The sequence below is a fragment of the Nannospalax galili genome, unplaced genomic scaffold, assembly GCF_000622305.1.
Source record: "Nannospalax galili isolate Female #2095 unplaced genomic scaffold, S.galili_v1.0 scaffold113, whole genome shotgun sequence".
NCBI classification, from domain to species: Eukaryota; Metazoa; Chordata; class Mammalia; order Rodentia; family Spalacidae; genus Nannospalax; species Nannospalax galili.
In genome coordinates this window covers 5620950-5638611 of record NW_008335444.1, presented here as the reverse complement: position 1 = coordinate 5638611, position 17662 = coordinate 5620950, and the positions used below count along the sequence as shown (strand labels likewise).

General features: G+C 40.9%; 1 protein-coding gene and 1 long non-coding RNA gene across 8 annotated transcripts in view; one reads left to right on the top strand and one right to left on the bottom strand.

Annotated features, from left to right (window-relative positions):
- LOC108490681 overlaps window positions 1-3142 on the top strand; it is a 21905-nt gene extending 18763 nt beyond the window's left edge. The window contains exon 3 of the long non-coding RNA XR_001872383.1: window positions 2893-3142. This is a non-coding gene — a long non-coding RNA (uncharacterized LOC108490681). The remainder of the gene's footprint in view (window positions 1-2892) is intronic.
- The window catches only part of Ppp1r12b (protein phosphatase 1 regulatory subunit 12B), a 264563-nt gene that overhangs the window by 109122 nt on the left and 137779 nt on the right, over window positions 1-17662 (bottom strand). The window lies entirely within an intron of this gene.

Below are 17662 nucleotides of genomic sequence, written 5' to 3'. Positions count from 1 at the left end.
CTCTGTGAGTTCAAGGCCAGCCTGATCTACATAGTGAGTTCCAGGACAGCTGGGGCTGCAAAACAAAAAAAAAAAAAAAAAAAAAAAAGTGACTTTAAGACCAATCAGTGCTCTTAACTGATGAATCATCTCCCCAGCACCTATAAAATTTCTTTAGAGACTACTCATCAAATTAAACTAATTACTTCCCATTCCTATAGGAATCAGGCTAAGGTTTTGTGGGGGTTTGTATATATGTGTGTTTGTGTGTATGTTTGTGCTGATGAATGTGAGTGTGCATGTGAAGACCAGAGGCTGATGTTAAGTACCATTGAATAATGTGTGTGTGTGTGTGCGTGTGTGTGTGTATGCATGCACCTAGGTGTGTAAATGTAGGAGTGCATGTATAACAGTGCCCAATGCAACAGCACATATGTGGAGGTTAGAAGACAACCACAACCTTGATTGTCAGTCCTCACCTTCTACTTATTTGAGACAGCGTCTCCTTGTTTTCCACTGCTTAGGACAGGCTAGCTAGTCCAGTCCACAAGCTTCCAGGACCTTTCCGGTCTCTCTCCTATATCCTTGTAGCACAGGGATTGCAGATGCTCGTGCTACACATTCAGGTTTTTTGTAGGTTCTGAGGATTTGAGCTCAGGTCTTCACTTGTATAGCAGGCACTTTTACCCACTGAACCATCTCCCTTGCCAGTCCATGTTAGTTTGGGGAATAGAGCCTCTCACTGAAACTGGAGCTCACTGATTTGGCTAGACTGACTGGCCGGTGAGCGTTGGTAAACCTCCTGTCTCTGCCTCCCCAGTGTTGTGATTACAGTCAAGAGCCAGCTCAGCTTTTAATGTCCTGGAGATCTGAAATCAGGTCCTCATGCATGCATGGCAAGAACTTTATAAACTTTTATTTAAAACGTGGAGGAAAAATGTAAATAAAAGCCCCAGGTTCTGTGTTTTGTTTTTGCTTCCCTCCCTCCCTAGCTCCCTCCCTGTGGTACTGGCAGTTGTACTCAGGACTTCACATATGTGAGTCTGAGCCACACATCCAGCTTAAGGCATATCATTTTTTGTATATGTGTGTACGCACGTGGGAGGGGTGCATGTGTGTAGGTGTGTGCATGCATGTGGAAGCCAGAAGTCCATGTTGGGTGTCTTCTTCAGTGGCTATACTCAGTTTTTTTACATGGGTCCTGGGGATCCAAACTCAAGTCCTTATGCTCATACAGCAAGCACTTTACCTACTGAACCAACTTCCCAGCCCCAAGATGTACAATTTTTTGTTGTTACTGTTTTATACAGGCTGGCTGTAGACTCAAAGAGATCTTCCCACCTCTGCCTCCTGAGTGCTGGGATTAAGGGTGAGCACCACCATTCCTGGCAAGATGTATAAGATAGAAATGATAAAACCATGCCTATTTTACAGATGAGTTCATTAAAATAGCCAAGGTCACAATGTCATATACCTAAAGACAAATATTACTATATTCTCCTACTTCAGGTGTAATTTTCCTTATATAATACTATGATGAAAAATGTGTTTCTTGCATCAAGCAAGATGATATTCCAGCCATTTGAACTTTGAAGCAAGACATTTCTTCCTCCAAGTCCATCAGCAACAGGAATGAGTGGATAAACATGTCTTGCACTGGCCTTCTACCAGCATCCCCACATCTCCAAAAGTTTGTCATGCTAAGCATTCTAATGACAGAGAAGATTTTTTTTTATATCCAGAGTTGCTGTCAACATGGTATAAGGCTGCTCTTACAAAAACCATAAATATCAAAAAATATGAGACACTAAATTCTCCTTTGGAGGATGCTGCTGACTCTATAGTCAAGCCAGGGTTAGTTAAGTTTTACCTGCTGTTTGTCGTTGAGAATGGGAAGCTAACACTGAGGAACAGTGGAGAAAAGCTATCTGGGTTCTTCAATTATTTGTTGGGCCTGAAGAGAATCAATCTCTTAGGACCTTAGTTTCTTCAATTACAAAATAAATACAGTCATTTCTAAGTATTCTGGGGGCAGTGGGCTGGGGAGAATTGGTTCCAGGACATTATCTCCCCACCCATACCAAAATCCATGAATGCTCAAGTCCCTTATATAAAATCTCATAGTATTTACAGATAGCCTACACAATCTCAGTGAATTTTAACTCATCTCTAAGTTATTTCAATGCCAAATACAATGTAAATGCTGTGAAAAATAGTAGTTATACCATATTATTTAAGGAATGATAAAAATAGACTGTACAGGTAAAGCAGAGATATATTTTAAATCTATAGTTGGTTGAATCAAAAGATTCAGAACCCACGATATAGAGGGCTGATTTCACCAAATTTCCTATATTGGAATGTCCAATGCAGTCGAATGTAGTGGCCACTAGCAGCGTGTGGTTACTGAACACTTAAAGTGTGGCTAGTACAACAGAAGAAATTATCTTAATTTCATGTCATTAAATTTAAATAACCATGCAGGAATGCTGACTACTACACCAGAAAACACAACTCTAGAAGTGTTGAGACTACAATTAAGAGACATTTTTGTCACCTCTCTCCTTAAACTGAAAATCAGATCCAACTTGTACAACATAAATCTAATAGAATTTGTGAAGACAGTTTGTTTAAAAGCAATTGATTACCCTTTTTCTCAAAGCTCTCATTTTTTTTTTCTGTGCTTCCCAGAGGCAATATTACTATAATGTAGGCTTTTATATGTGATACTTCTAAGCTTTATGAGATAGTGCTGAGGTTCCCACCTTCGGGGTTATGGAGACAGCAAGCGAGAAGAAGCGCAAAGACAGAACACTTCGGAGCTTTTTTTTTTTGCTAACTCCAGCATTTATACTCTGCTGTCTCCATATACCTCCCCCTTACCACCTGCTTTCATTTTGCCCCCTGACACAGAGAACTCCAAGAAAACAGACTGTTACCTCCTTACGCAGGCCTGCATAGCAGAATGAAGGTCAAGAGATTTGTGGAGATGAATATCAAGAAAGGTAAATGGCTGCTGGGAAACACTGCAGCCTCAGCACCCCGTCTCCCTTGGAAACTACAGAAAGCTTGCACTGTCACTGCCATCCAGCAAGCCAAGGCCAATATAATTTGCTAAGAAGCTGCTACTAGGAAGGAGGAGAAAAAGGGGAGGAGAAGAAAGGAGGAAGGTAAGATCTTGGGACTCAGCAACCCCGTGCTGCTAATAGTTCCCAAAATACCATTCCATTAGATGCATATTTTATACACTGTACTAGGCCAATCAATACCACTTCTCATTTGGTAGAGGGCAGCAGGAGAGGAATTCTTACTCCTATAAAGAAGACAGAGTGTGAGAGATGCAGTATTCTGATACTGGATGCTACTTCATCTGCCCTTGGGCTACCCTAGCTACTGCCTTCATCCAAGTGCGTTGTAAATACTGCCTCACTGGAGGCTGGGGCCCAGCCAGCTGGCAGTGCTCAGAGAGGAAAAGAGACAGATAAAAAAAGAACACATGACAGAAACAAAAGGACAATTCCAGACCTGCTGTAAATGGGTTAAACCTAGATAGATGAAGACTAACTGCTCAATTTGACAAGCAACTTGGAGTTCAGGAAGATTTCCAAATCTAGTGCATGCCATATACCAAGGTCTGATTTGATTTCATAGTTTAGGGTAACTACACTCAAAGGTGTATGTGCCATCGTGGCCTCTCATTCAACAGAGATCATGGCTGAAGTTGAAGCCAAGAAACCAAATATAAGAAAAAGAGCAAGAAACAGAGCACTTTCAAATCCTCTGGACTGGTGCTCCTCATCAGGGACAATTTGGCATACCCCTTCTGGGGCAAGGCAGAATTCTCTGGCCCCAAATGTCAGTAGTGCTGAAACCACAGGCCTTGAGTCCAGCACAGTTTTAAAGGACCAGAAAATAAATCTTTAAATTATATAACGCTTATAGTGCCAAAGGAGTCCTTAGTAAACATACGCAACTGTGTGGGGCTTTGCACCCACTGCAGCCACACCACACCCCAGTCAGTGAACAGGTACAACAGAAACCACACGGTCTGGAAAGTTAAAAATATTTAGTACCTGGCCTGTCACAAGAAAAAATTTCAAACACCTAGCTCTAGTCTCCAAGTTACACAGCAGCAAACTATGGCTCAGAGAACTCTTTCTGCTGCATTTGTGACCTACCTTAGATCAGCAGTATATCATCTTGAACTCTCCTCCTTCTGAGCATTTGTTCCATTAAAAGCATGACAGCATCCAGTGCCAATGCCATGTTCACAAATGACAATGTTTTACTTATGTAGGTCACTTTACAATTAGTTCATTGGTCGCAGCTGGTGCCAAGAATGACAGATTCATTCCCCAACAAGGCTTTTGAGAGCTGCTCTAATTCATGCCCAGAAGCTATACCATTGAGACCTGACCAACTGTCTCCAACATTCATCACTGAAGACAGTACAGTAGGACACCACCACTCTTTTTCTATTAAAATACAAAACCCCAAGGAAGTCAGCACATAATACACACATGTAAATAATGCAAACCTCAAACAGGAGGCAGGATGGCAAAATAAACATGAAACACCTATAGGATAAAATATTACACAAAGATAACCAAAATGTGTTACAGATATGAAACTCAGAAAATATCTGAACTTAAATCAGCTAAAGAAAATATACAAACAACCCCAAATCAGGAAATCCTTTAAACAGGGGGCCAGAAAAACCTATGAACAACAGAAAACGTTTCACTAGTACCAAGAAAACGCAAGTTTAAAACAAGGAAAAGCTACATCTTCCTTAGATTGGCAAACTTTTTAAATGTTTTAAATATAACCTAGTTGTAAAGAAGAAAGAAATAATGCATTTATCCTTTAGACTTAGAATTTCCATTGGAAAGCAATACTCATGAGAAACACTTGTATATTTATACAAAGAAATATGAACACAAGGACACATAGCAGAGGTAGTATCATTAGTGTTATTGACCCATGATGGAGAAGAGAGAGAGAGAGAGAGAGAGAGAGAGAGAGAGAGAGAGAGAGAGGTAGAGAGCTTCAACATCCAATAGCACAGGAAAAAAAGAATTGTGGTATAATCACACAATGAACTTAAAATAAGCATTGAAAATGAGAAGACAATGCTGAGGGGAAATAGAATTTCAGAATAATGTGTCAGGAATGATTCAATAGACATAAGCATTGTGTATGTGTATACACAGATAAAGTAATAGAACTTTGAGAATGACAAATACCAAATTCAAGACTAGACCTACTTCTAGGGAAGGAGACAAGGGATGCCACAGAGGAGAGATTTGCAAGTGTGTAAACTATATTCTTAAGATTTTTTTAAAAATGTGTACGAATGTATTGCTTGCATGTATGTGAGTGCACCCATGTCGTGCAATGCCATGGAGGTCAGAAGAGGGCTTCAGATTCCCCTGGAACTGGAGTTAAGGACAGTTCGTAGCCACCATGTGGATGCTAGGAATCGAACCCGTGTCCTTTGCAAGAGCAGTCAATGCTCTTAACTGCTGAGCCATCTCTCCAGCCCCCATTCTTAAGAATTTTATTCAAAAGGAACTGGGGCAAATCTAGTGGGATGTTGGGATATAATCATGTCAGAGGATGGAAAGGTTGCATGTTTACAATATTCAATAATTTTTAAAAGGGAAAAACCATATGGACCATGACCTCAACATATACAGAATGGATATGGATGTTGGTAATAATCTTGTTGGATCAGTTTATGAAAATATAGTCAATGTGGAAGTTTTTATAAGATTTTAGATTTGTTGAAAAAAAGAGATTCTACAACTGAGTATGGTGGTGCACATCTTTAATCCTAGCACTTAGGAGGCAGAGACACATGGTCTTTTTGAGACAGTGTCTCCCTGTAGCTCCAGCTGGCCTGGAACTCGCTATGTAGACCAGGCTGGCCTTGAACTCACAGAGATCCGCCTGCCTCTGCCTCCCAAGTGCTGGGATTAAACACCTGGCTTCTACCCTTTTTCTTAAGAGGATGAGAACCCTGAAATAAATACCTCTAACAGTACTCAAGACACAGAAGGGGGGGGTAGCTTGGAAGAAGGAAAATGGCTATAAATGATTGTATTGGAGAATGCCTAGAGAACAAGTCAGGCACTGTCCTAAGCCCTTTACATATATTATGAGGAGCAGCAGGAAATCTGGGACAAAGTTCTCAGTGACAGCTGAAACAACAGGACTGACACAGTTAAGGTGGGAAAATCCTGGGGAGAAAAATGAAGGATGTTTACAGAACAGTCCTTATGGTGTTAGAGAGGAAAAGGGACTGAAAAGGCACAAAGAAGGCACTTTAGAAAACGAATAAGCAAGGAAAGATCAGTGTCTGAGAGGTCATTACAGGATAACTTTTTAAAACAGCAGTGAACTTTATAAAGTGCTGCTGAGAGTTCAAGGTAAAAGATGAAGTGACCATGGAATCTGATAATTAGAAACTACATGAGGTCTTTTGCCAGAGCAATGTCACTTGGTTGGCAGGTGGGGCAGAATTTCTATTTTAGTAGGCTGAAGAGTAAGAGCCTGGAAAGTGAATGAGGTGAAAATAGAAGGTTTTTTCCAAGACCAACAAGCAGCAAAGAGAGATCCAGTACATCAGAGGGCAGTGTAGGTCCAAAGGTAAGTTCTAATTAAGACACAAAGAAGAGCACAGGACAAGGGCAAATCAAATCTTTGCAGAGCTATGTTTTTGTCATAGTGATAACTAAGCTTTGAGGTCTTATTTCTCATTACTTATGAATTCCATGTGTCAAGAGTTGTTTTAAACACCATTGACTTCATTATAATGGAATTTGGTTCTTGAAGAATTCATGAGCCATTACATGTTACTGACATGCCAATGACCAGTGGGCCATTTTAAGCATCAATCATTAATCATCATAGGGATTGTGAATCACATTTTGTGTCCTTTTATCAGATTAGAAGACTAAAATTTCCAAAGAAGAAAGAGGTGGGTAACTGAGAATACTGCCCAGGGTTATATAAAGACCCCAGAGAGGAAAAAACTATTGGTTAAAGAAGAATCAGATCTAATCATCCAGGTAATTACTATCAGCTAATTCCATTTTTTAAATACTTCTTAAAATAGAAATATTCTTTTTAAAAAATTTTATTTTTATTTTATGTGTATGAGTGTATTGCCTGCATGTATGTGAGTGCACCCATGTCGTGCATTGCCACGGAGGTCAGAAGAGGGTTTCGGATTCCCCCAGAACTGGAGTTAAGGATGGTTCGTAGCCCCATGTGAGTGCTGGGAATTAAACCCGGGTCCTCTGCAAGAGCAGTTAGTACTCTTAACCACTAAGCGATCTCTCCAGACCCTAAAATAGAAATATTCTTATCCAATGTTCTAGAGCTCCCCCAAAGATAAGCTTTTTTAAAAAAAGATTTTATGTATAAGAGTATTTTGCTTGCATGTCTGTAAATGCAGTATGTGCATGCCTAGTACCCATGGAGGCCAGAAAAGGGTGCTGGATCCCCTAGAACTAGATGGTTGTGAATCTCCACGTGGGTGTTAGGAACCAAAACCAAGTCCTCTGCAAAAGTAGCCAGTGCTATTAATCACTGAGCCATTTCTCCAGCCCTGAGTATAAATTTATACCAGGATCCTCACCCAATACTGCACAAGGCAGGTGATCTATATAACTTCTTTCTTGTTTCTCAAAAGCCCCCATTCAGATATGAAAAGTAGAAACTTTTCTTTGCTTTCCATTTCTTTCTTTCTTTCTTTCTTTCTTTCTTTATTTTTTTTTTTTTCGGTTTTTTTGAGACAGGGTCTCCCTGTAGCCCCAGCTGTCCTGGAACTCACTATGTAGACCAGGCTAGTCTTGACTCACAGAGATTCCTGGCCTTGAACTCACAGAGATCCACCTGCCTCTGCCTCCCAAGTGCTGGTCCATTTCTTTTAGAAGGGGTATCTCCCCTAATATTCATTTCCTTGAAGCACTATGAGCCTTTCAAAGACATCAGGAGAGTTTAACCATCATGCTTATGTTGTCAAGTTCAAGATACAGAATGGTCCCTCTGCCTGGTGCTGCTGAAGAGCAAGAGTGACACTGGAGTCCATGGGCCTGGTTTTAAATCCTGGCCTTTTCGTTACTAATTCTGACTGCTGGCATGCCCCTTAATCTATTTGAGCCTTGATACTTAGATGTATTAGGGAGGGGAAATATGGGTTTTGGCATATAATAAACTCCCCAAGTCATTAATTATTTTATGCTACTTAAATCCTTCATATATGTGAAAGCTGACTCAAATTCTAGCTCCATGAAGTTTGTGCTAATTGACTTGTCCTCTGTCATGCACCTTTTCTCTGAACTCCAAATATATTTACCGAAACACAATTTTGAACTAAAGGATATGTATATGAGCATATGTGAAGTCATTAATACTGAGGGTATTATATAGGGCAGATCCTTTCTTACTAGACCCACAGTTCTTAGCACAATACCAAGCACATGTATATTGATTGACAGTCACTGATAACTTAGCATCCTATGATTTTAGAATTCAATATTATCTACAGATTCCCTAATTCTACTAGTCATCTGGTTGAGAAACTCGGACTAGACTTTACATGGCTTGCCTGTGAAGGCATCAACTATACGCTTTGTTTGAAGGGTAAACTATCCTGCATATATAGCCCAGGGAGCCTTTTATCCTGGGCCTGTTGCTTTCCTGTGAAGAAGCACCAGAGAATCCACAAAGGACTTCCAAGTGTCAGACAGTATTTCCATTTCCTATACTAAATGCTTAAAATGGAGTATGGGAGGTATGTTCATTGGAAAATTGATCCAAACACAAACTAGTCTTTGAAAATCATACCCCCAAGTACATCAACTGGCATTCCTCTGCTGCCACCTTAAGGACAGAGAGGATCATTACACTTTTCTTCAATGAACACTTATATTATCCAACATCTATGTATTAGTAATCTCTGTGAAGAAAACCCAATAAGGAAGCAATCTCAAAAACGTCATGGTGGGGCTGGAGAGATGGCTCAGGGGTTAAGAACACTGGCTGTTCTTGCAGAAGACCTGGGTTTGAATCCCAGCACACAAATGGCAGCTAACAACTGTTTGTAATTTCAGCTCCAGGGGCTTCAACGGCCTCTTCTGTCCTCCAAGCGCCCTGCATGACACACGTGCACTTACCTACATGCAGGCAATACACACATACACATAAAATAAAATAAAAATTAATAAATAAAATTTTTTTTAAAAACCTCATGATGCAATGACAAAAATTAACAGCATGCTGGTTAATTGGTCAAATCAGCCCTAAGAACTATGATACAAAAAGAAAATTGAGGAGAGAATCCTGGCTGCAGCCTAGAGTTGGGGAGCAAGGTAGTCAGCCGTAGTGTACAACATGAAGTTCTTGAAATGTATAAGATGACTTGGATAAAGTTACACACTTAGCAAAGACACAAAATACAGGAAGACAGGGGAGGGAGGAAGGGAGAGACTGGGGGAAAAGGATAGTTCCAGGTAAGTTAAATTTAAAGAGTCTCATAAAGGCTGGGTACAGTGGCATGCACTTAGGCTGAAGTAGCATGATCGCCACTTTAAGTTCAGTCTGGTCTACTTTTGAGAACCCCCATCTCAGAAAAATAAATAAGTAAAAATGAAGGGACTGGGAGTGGAGAGAGAGCTCAATGATTAAGAGCACTGGCTGCTCTTGTAGAGGACCTAGGTTCGAATCCCAGCACCCACGTGGCAGCTAACAACTGTCTGTAACTCCAGTTCTAGGGGATCCGATGCTCTCTTTTGATCTCCATGGGCATTGCACAACCTGGGTGTACATATATGCATGCACACACTTGTACACATAAAATAGAGTAAAAATAATAAAAATAAAATATATTTTTTTTTAATGAAGAGACTAATGAATAATTTCTTTGCAGAACTAAACAACCTACCATCAGCATGGTATTAAAACTACATGGCTCTGTATCATTTTCAATTTTGCCCAGAAACTGGTCCTCTGAGCATACAAGATTAGTTGGAAAATTTCTCATCTTACATATAAAGAAAAGTATTTACTTTCATTTAAGATTCATTCTGGAGCCAAGTGTGGTTGCAAGCAAGTTCAAGGCCATTCTGGTCACACAGACCCTGTTACTAACTAAATAACCAACCAACCAATGGATTAACTGATAAACACTTCAGTCTGACTGAATTATTTTGTAGTAAGTAAACAGTTTTTATATAGATCTTCTAGAATTAGTTTCTTTGTTCTGTTTAGAGGCCAAATGAATTGCTATCTACCCACCTTCACCTATATAACCCAGCCTCTTTCTGTAATTGTCCTAAGTATCTGAAAGTGATTGTTTTAAAATTTATATTATATAATATTTAAGACAAAAGAGATCAGCAATGCAACCAATAACTGTGTATTATTAGCATCCAAATTAAGAATAACAATCACAATATTAATTTCCTCTTTAAAAGGGAAGAGCTTTCCCAGTTCTTGAAATTTTTAATTATCCTGTGCTGTCCTAACCCTTGGATCTACTCCTTATATAACTGCACCTGTTTAAATTCATTAAGAATAGGAAGAGGAGGGCCAGAGGACTGCTCAGCAGTTAAGAGTATTGGCTGCTCTTGCAGAAGACATAGGGTTCAGTTCCCAGCACATAAAAGGAGGCTAACAACTGTAAGTAATTCCAGTTCCAGGGACTCTAACACCCTCTTCTGACCTCCACAGCATTGTATGCATGTGGTGCACTTACAGACATGCAGGCAAAACACTCATAGAGATAAAATAAATATGTTTTTAAAAGACTAGGAAGAGGGCCAAGAGTGGTGGTGCATGCCTCTATTTCCAACATTAAGGAGGAAGAGGCTGTAAGATCTCTTTGAGTTTGAGGCCAGCCTGATCTATGAGTTCCAGCCAGAGGTACATAGTAAGACCTGTCTAAAAAAAGAATATGAAGAAACTCAAGTTCTAAACGGGTTATTCTGAATACCTTTATTACTTTTAAAGTCTGCATTTTCTTCCTCTCTAGTCACACCATCAAAGCAACATATAGAACCAAGCTAACTTCCTAGAGAAGCATATGGAAAAGGAGAATGGGACAGAAAGTAAAAGTACATGTCTAGGATGCTAAAACTGTCATAAAAGTTTTACCTGCTGATTCTGTCATTCCATGCCCAGCATTTGGCAGTCTTACCTTAGCTCTCCTGAGCAGCTCTCACCACTGACAGTGCTAGTAAGCCATGGCAGAGGCTTGACCCCATTTCTGGAACACACTGGCAACTTCTGATTTCCATACAACCCAAAATGGCAGGAGTACAGCTGCTGGATCAAATCATGCAGGGGAGGTTGAGCTACCTCAGACATACCTTGCCACACACCTATGCAGGGGCTTTACCACAAGTTCAATTTTCATCAAATAGGTGGCCACTCCCCTTGGCTGTCCTTCCCCAGTAAGCAGCAGAACCCATCTTTTGAGACTGTAACAAGCAACTGCCTTTTACTAACATAGGAAAATGAGCTGGTAGGCAAGAAAGGAGGGGTGAGTGAGGGACAACATTCATGCCCCTCTCACATGTTACTAATACTCACAGGTCTGAAAAAAGAACTACTTTATCAGAAGGAGATTAACTGTAAAAGCATGACTGATAAGAGCTTGGAGCAGCAGGTGTTAGGTGACTGTTCCTCCAGGCTGAAGTGGCTGAATTGGGAGAAAATCACAAGCTGTTCTGCTATGTCAGGGAGTGAATTCTGGTCTTTTCTTCTAAATATGTATGTCCTGGGCGGGGGGAGTTTTTTTTAAAGCCCCCATTCTTATGCTGAGGAAATGCATGAGGAATGTCCTCTCTCTGTAAGGTGGTGCAGGTGTGGTTTTGATAGCACCAGTTAACAACAGAAATGGTAAAACATTTTCATTCAAGACCCTAAATCTCATTGTATTGACTCTTTGCAGATACCACAAAGGTCTTCCTTCCCAGAACCGTTTGCAGGGGCTGAACAATACTAATGTTTCTAAACAGCTTTGCTGGGACATAATTCACTTGTCTATGTGTAACCGAAAGGCTCCTCCAAAAAGCTTACGTCCTCCATCCAGGGCAAGTGTGGGCGACTCAGAGGACACTGGGAAAAAGGGGTGGAGCCTCGGCCATACTGAGCACATGCAAAAGAGAGAGACCAGGGGCGGCAGATGGATGGTGTGTGCATTTCAAATATGGAAAAGGAAAAGCCTGTAAGAATCCATCTTTTTGTAAGTCACCTCCCCTCCCAAATGTCATATAAACTATGCAGAATCCAAATAAAATGTCTTATGTTGGTTTGTCAAGCCACATCAGGACCTGGAGACCCTAGAGTCCTCAGAGGGCTCCTGTGTGTCCCCCAGGGAGGGAAAAGGGAAAAATTTAGTGAAACACCATTGTGATGGCTAATCCTGGGTGTCAACTTGATTGGATCTGAGATTAACTGAAATGAAAGAGATCTTCTTGATTGGATCACCTAAAGCTGGACCACACACCCTAAATGTGGGCGTTACCTTCTGATGGCAGCCAGTATAAAAGACCAAGGCAGAGGAGAACGCAGGGCTTTTTGCGGCTTGCCTTCTCTCTCGCCGGTGAGTTCGTCTTGCTACTGTAGACTGAAGACTAGCTTGATAGGTAAAAAGTTGGCGGAGAACGAGCGAATGGATGATGAGGCACCGAGGCACAGCTAAAACTCCATCAAAATAGGGTTTATTAGCAAAGGAACACATGGGGCAGATTCCCTTCTGGGCAGGGAAAATGTCTGCCTGGGTCTTGAGCTGGGGTCTTTTAAAAGGGAGGCTTCTGCCTCCTGCAGAAGGCAGAAAGATGTATTTTTTTTAAAGTTGGGCGGGGGGAGTGGGAGAGCAGGACTGTAAAACCTGTCCTCTTTAGAGAACAAAGGGGAAGCCTGCTGTGTTGGCCAAACAGTGGAGAAAAGTCTGCTTCTCTTGACGTCAAAGACCAAGGTGCTTATCAGCTAGGATCCCTTTTCTCAGGAGCATGCGAAGTCCTTGGGATCCGGTGAGTTCATCTTGCTGCTGTCGACTGAAGACTAGCTGATATTTTGGAATCTGTCAGTCCTTCAGCACCGGATTGGGACTACTGAGACATCCAGCTTTGTGGACTGAGCCACTACGGATTCTCAGCCTCTCCAGTGTGGTGCAGCCATTGTTGGACTACTCGGACTCTATCCTGTGAGCTAAGCTGATAAATATCTATACATATTCATTCTACTGGTTCTGTTTCTTTGGAGAACCCTGACTAATACAACCATGAAATGCACTGTTCAGTGGTTTTCAGTACACCCACTGATTATGATTATGTGGTATTCCTATAATCAGTTTCAGCATCCTCAAAAACAAAAACAAAACAAAATTCTGTAGGTATTCATGCCCCATTTTTATTTTTTAAATATTTTATTTATTTTTATTTTATGTGTACGAGTATATTGCCTGCATGTACGTGAGTGCACCGGTGTCATGCAATCCCCCAGACGTCAGAAGAGGGCTTTGGATTCCCCTGGAACTGGAGTTAGGGATGGTTCGTAGCTGCCATGTGGATGCTAGGAATAGAACCCGGGTCCTCTGTAAGAGCAGTCAGTCCTCTTAACCACTGAACCATCTCTCCATCCCCCATGCCCCATTAAAAAAAAAAAGTAGATAGACAGCATCATTCTCACTGGGCAGAGAGTATCATTTCCATCATATCTAAAAACCGGCAAGTGCAAGAGGTACTATTGCTTTATTTACTAAGAAATAAAAAGTAGTGTGAACAAACCTATCGCACATGCTTTTTTATAACCCTCTTATCACTCCACTTAAGAGTTACTGGGCTGGCAAGATGGCTTAGTAGGTGAAGGCACTTGCCATCAAGTCTGATGATCTGTCTGATCCTGGAGCCCACATGACAGAAAGAGAGGACCCTCTACCACAAGTTGTCCTCTGATCTCCACATGTGTGTTGTGGCATGTGCCCTTTTTAAAAAAGCTAGTAGAGCTGGGCGTGGTGGCACATGCCTTTAATCCCAGCATTCAGGAGGCAGAGGTAGGCGATCTCTGTGAGTTCAAGGCCAACCTGGTCTACATAGCTAGTTCCAGGCCAGCTGAGGCTACAGGGAGACCCTGTCTCAAAAAGACCAAAAAAAAAAGCTAGTAGAAGATATTTTAGATGTATTTATCTAGCTACTTAGGACCAGCAATGTACATACATGACTTAGTGGAAGTAACTGAATGATCACCTACTATCAAACTCAAACAGGTTCAAGAATGACAATTAGAATAAGACAGATCCTGGTTTCAAAGATGTTAAATGTGGGGATGGAGACATGGCTGAGTGGTTAAGAGTACTTCTTACTCTTTCAGAGGACCTGAGTTTGGTTTCCAGTATTCATGTTGGGTGGCTCACAATGGCCTCTAATTCCTGCTCCAGGGGACTTGATGCCCTCCTCTGGCCTCTACAGGCACTCACACACATGTGGCATACACACACAGACATCCACGCATGCACACACACACACACACACACACGCACTTTAAATTACCAAAGATGTTAAATGTGAAAAAGGTTCATTTACCCTAGTATCAACAAATATTCAGTAATGCAAAGTATGGACTGTACTTAGTTACAAAACAACAGAAATTTAGCTCATCAACTTAGGTAGGAACCTGAGGGATGCAATGTTTGTTTTAGAAGGTTGGCAGGAGAGAACTTTTTTGGGAGGTGAGCATTGAGACAGTCTTGTTAAATAGCCCAGGCTAGCTAGAACTTACTCTGTAGTCCAGGTTGGCCTAGACCTCACAGTCTTCCTGCCTCAGCACTCTGAGCTGGGATCAAAGGAATGTACCACTATTCCCAGCTGGTTTTTAATACAGAGGACAGCTGGGGTAAAGAGGTACCTACAAGAGTCAATTCCTAGGATTATCATCAGGCTTAGCTCATTAGTCTGTTGCCTTCAATAAGTGTCCAAGTGCTTAGATTCCAGGATACCCTTTCATCAGGGAGGAAAAGGCACAAGAAGATACCTGCACATGGCTATCACTATATTACCATGATAAAAACATTTACTGGTATCTAGAAATACACCATAGTGATGTACGATACTGTAATAAGGACATACTTGTTTTGTTGTACTTTGTTTTATTCTACTTACAGATAATACATTTTTTATAAATTGAAAGTTTGTGGCAATCTTGCTTCCAGTAAGTCTAATAAAGCAATTTTCCAACATTATGTGCTTACTTCATGTCTCTGATAATTCTCACAATATTTAAAACTTTTTCATTATTTGTATGGCATAATGATCTGTGATCAGTAAAATTTGACATAATTATAATTGTTTTAGAGTGCTGCAACCATATCCATATTAGACAATGAACTTAATGGATAAATGTTGTATGTGTTTTGATTATTCTACAAACTGCCATTCTATCTTCTCAGGCCTCCCTATCTTCTGAGGCATAAGAATATTGAAACTAGGCTTCTAAGTGTTCAAGTAAAAGAAAGAGTTGCATATCTTTCCCTTTAAATAAAAAAACAGGGGGCTGGAGAGACAGCTCTGCAGCTAAGCGCATTGGTTTTCCTTGCAGAAGACCCAGGACTGAATCTCAGCACCCACATGGCAGCTAACAACCATTCATAACTCCAGTTCCAGTGGATCCGATGCCCTCTTCCATCCTATGTGAGCACTGCATGACACAGATGCACTTCCACACATGCAGGCATAACACACACACGCATAAAATAAAAATAAGATAAAATAATAAATAATAAAAAAGACAAAGTGACTGTCTAGTGAGGACATTATGCCAATGGCTAAAAAGTCTGAAAGCTACATCTCTTATGAAAAAGTATGAATGAAAATAAATAACAAGACACTCTTTAAGGAAATTAATGTTATTCCAGTTACACACAAATAAGAAAGTAAAATAGACTTGTTAATATGGAGGTATGGAGGGAGTTTGGGTATTTAGATAGGAGATAAAACCATCCACATTCCCTAACCAAAACCTAAAGCAGGGCAAGGGCCTAATCCTCTCTGGTTCTTGAAGGCTGAAAATTGAGCTATAAGAGCATTTGAGGCCAACAGAGGCTAATTTGTAAGGTGAGGAAGAAGTCATTTCCATAATATAAAAGTGCAGGTGAAGCTAAAGGAGAAGCTGCAGCAAGATTCCCAGACGAGCTGCCACTGATTACCAAGACCCACAGTGTAGATGACACAGCCTTTATCAGAAGAAGATGCCATCTAGGTCCTGCATAGCTGAAGAGAAGTCAATGCCTGGCTCCAAAGAACAAGTCTACTCTCATGTCGGAGGCCAATGCAGGCAGGTGGTGACTTCAAGTTGAAGCCAGAGTGCTCACTTACCATTCTGAATATCCTAGGGCACTTAAGAACTACATCAAGTCTTCTTTGCCTGTGCCTTCTAAATGGGACAAAGTCTGGATAACATCACATCTATTTATACCATGGTTACTGAAATATTTTAAACCTACTGTTCAGAACTATTGCTCAGAAAAAAAGATTGCTTCCGAAATATTACTGCTCATCAACAATACACCAAGGCACTCACTGACTTAGCCTTATTCACTCAGAAGTTATATAAACTCAGTAGCTGATAAAGCAGTGACAGGATTTTGTAGAATCCACTTAAGAGGTGGGATAGAGAGATATACGATCAATGTTTTCACACCTAGTGATACAGTATCTACTCTGCAGTCCATGGATCAGAGTAATTTTGGCTGTCAGGTCTTATTAGCTAAGAAATGGACTTTGTGAGGCTACAACTGGGGAGAATAATACAACTCTTCCAGAAAGGATTCACCATTCTACATGTCATTAAAAACACTTGTGATTCAAGAAAACCCAAAACACCAGCAATAACAAGAGTTTGGAAGAGGTTGGCTTCAACCCTTATGGATCACTGAGGGGTTCAAGTTTCAGTGGAGAAGTGACTGCAGATATAGTAGAGATAGCAAGGGAACTAGAATCAGAAGTAGAGCCTAGAGACATGACAAAACTCAGATAAGGAGTTGTTTCTTGTGGGTGAGCAAATTAAGGGAGATATAGGAAAAAATGGGGTTATTTTAAGGGGAGTGGGGAGGAAAGGTTATACGAGGAACCGAGGGGATAAAGGGAAAGGAGCTCAAGAGAGGTGGGACTGTAGAAGAAGGGTATTATTAAGGGAGAAAGGGGGGAAATGGGGGCACCTTAAATGGGGAAACCATGGTGGAAGTGTTAGACAATGCGAGAGATAAATAATGCCTTGCTAGTTTTAAAAAACCAAAGGTAACCATATTAGCCCAACAACCCACTGACAAATTATACATACAACTAGATCAAGGAAGATAATATATGTCTAGGCAAGGTTTATCTGAGAATGTTTGGTCTTTGCCCAAGCTCTATGTACGTGGCACATGGTAATTAAAAGTACCAGACTAGTGGAACTAACCTTCTTGGATGTTTAACAGCCGTACTATGAGGCCTATACTAATTTGGTCAGAGAGACATAAAGGACAGTTTTTGCTCCTTGCTCTCCAAGGTCAAGTAGTTTAAGGGGACTATGAGCATCTCTCAAAATGTCCTATAACGGTGGTGGGTCACCTGTCCTCTTGATCAAGGAGGCTGAGGAGACCCCACCAGATGGACTTGAACCAGTGTCCAGT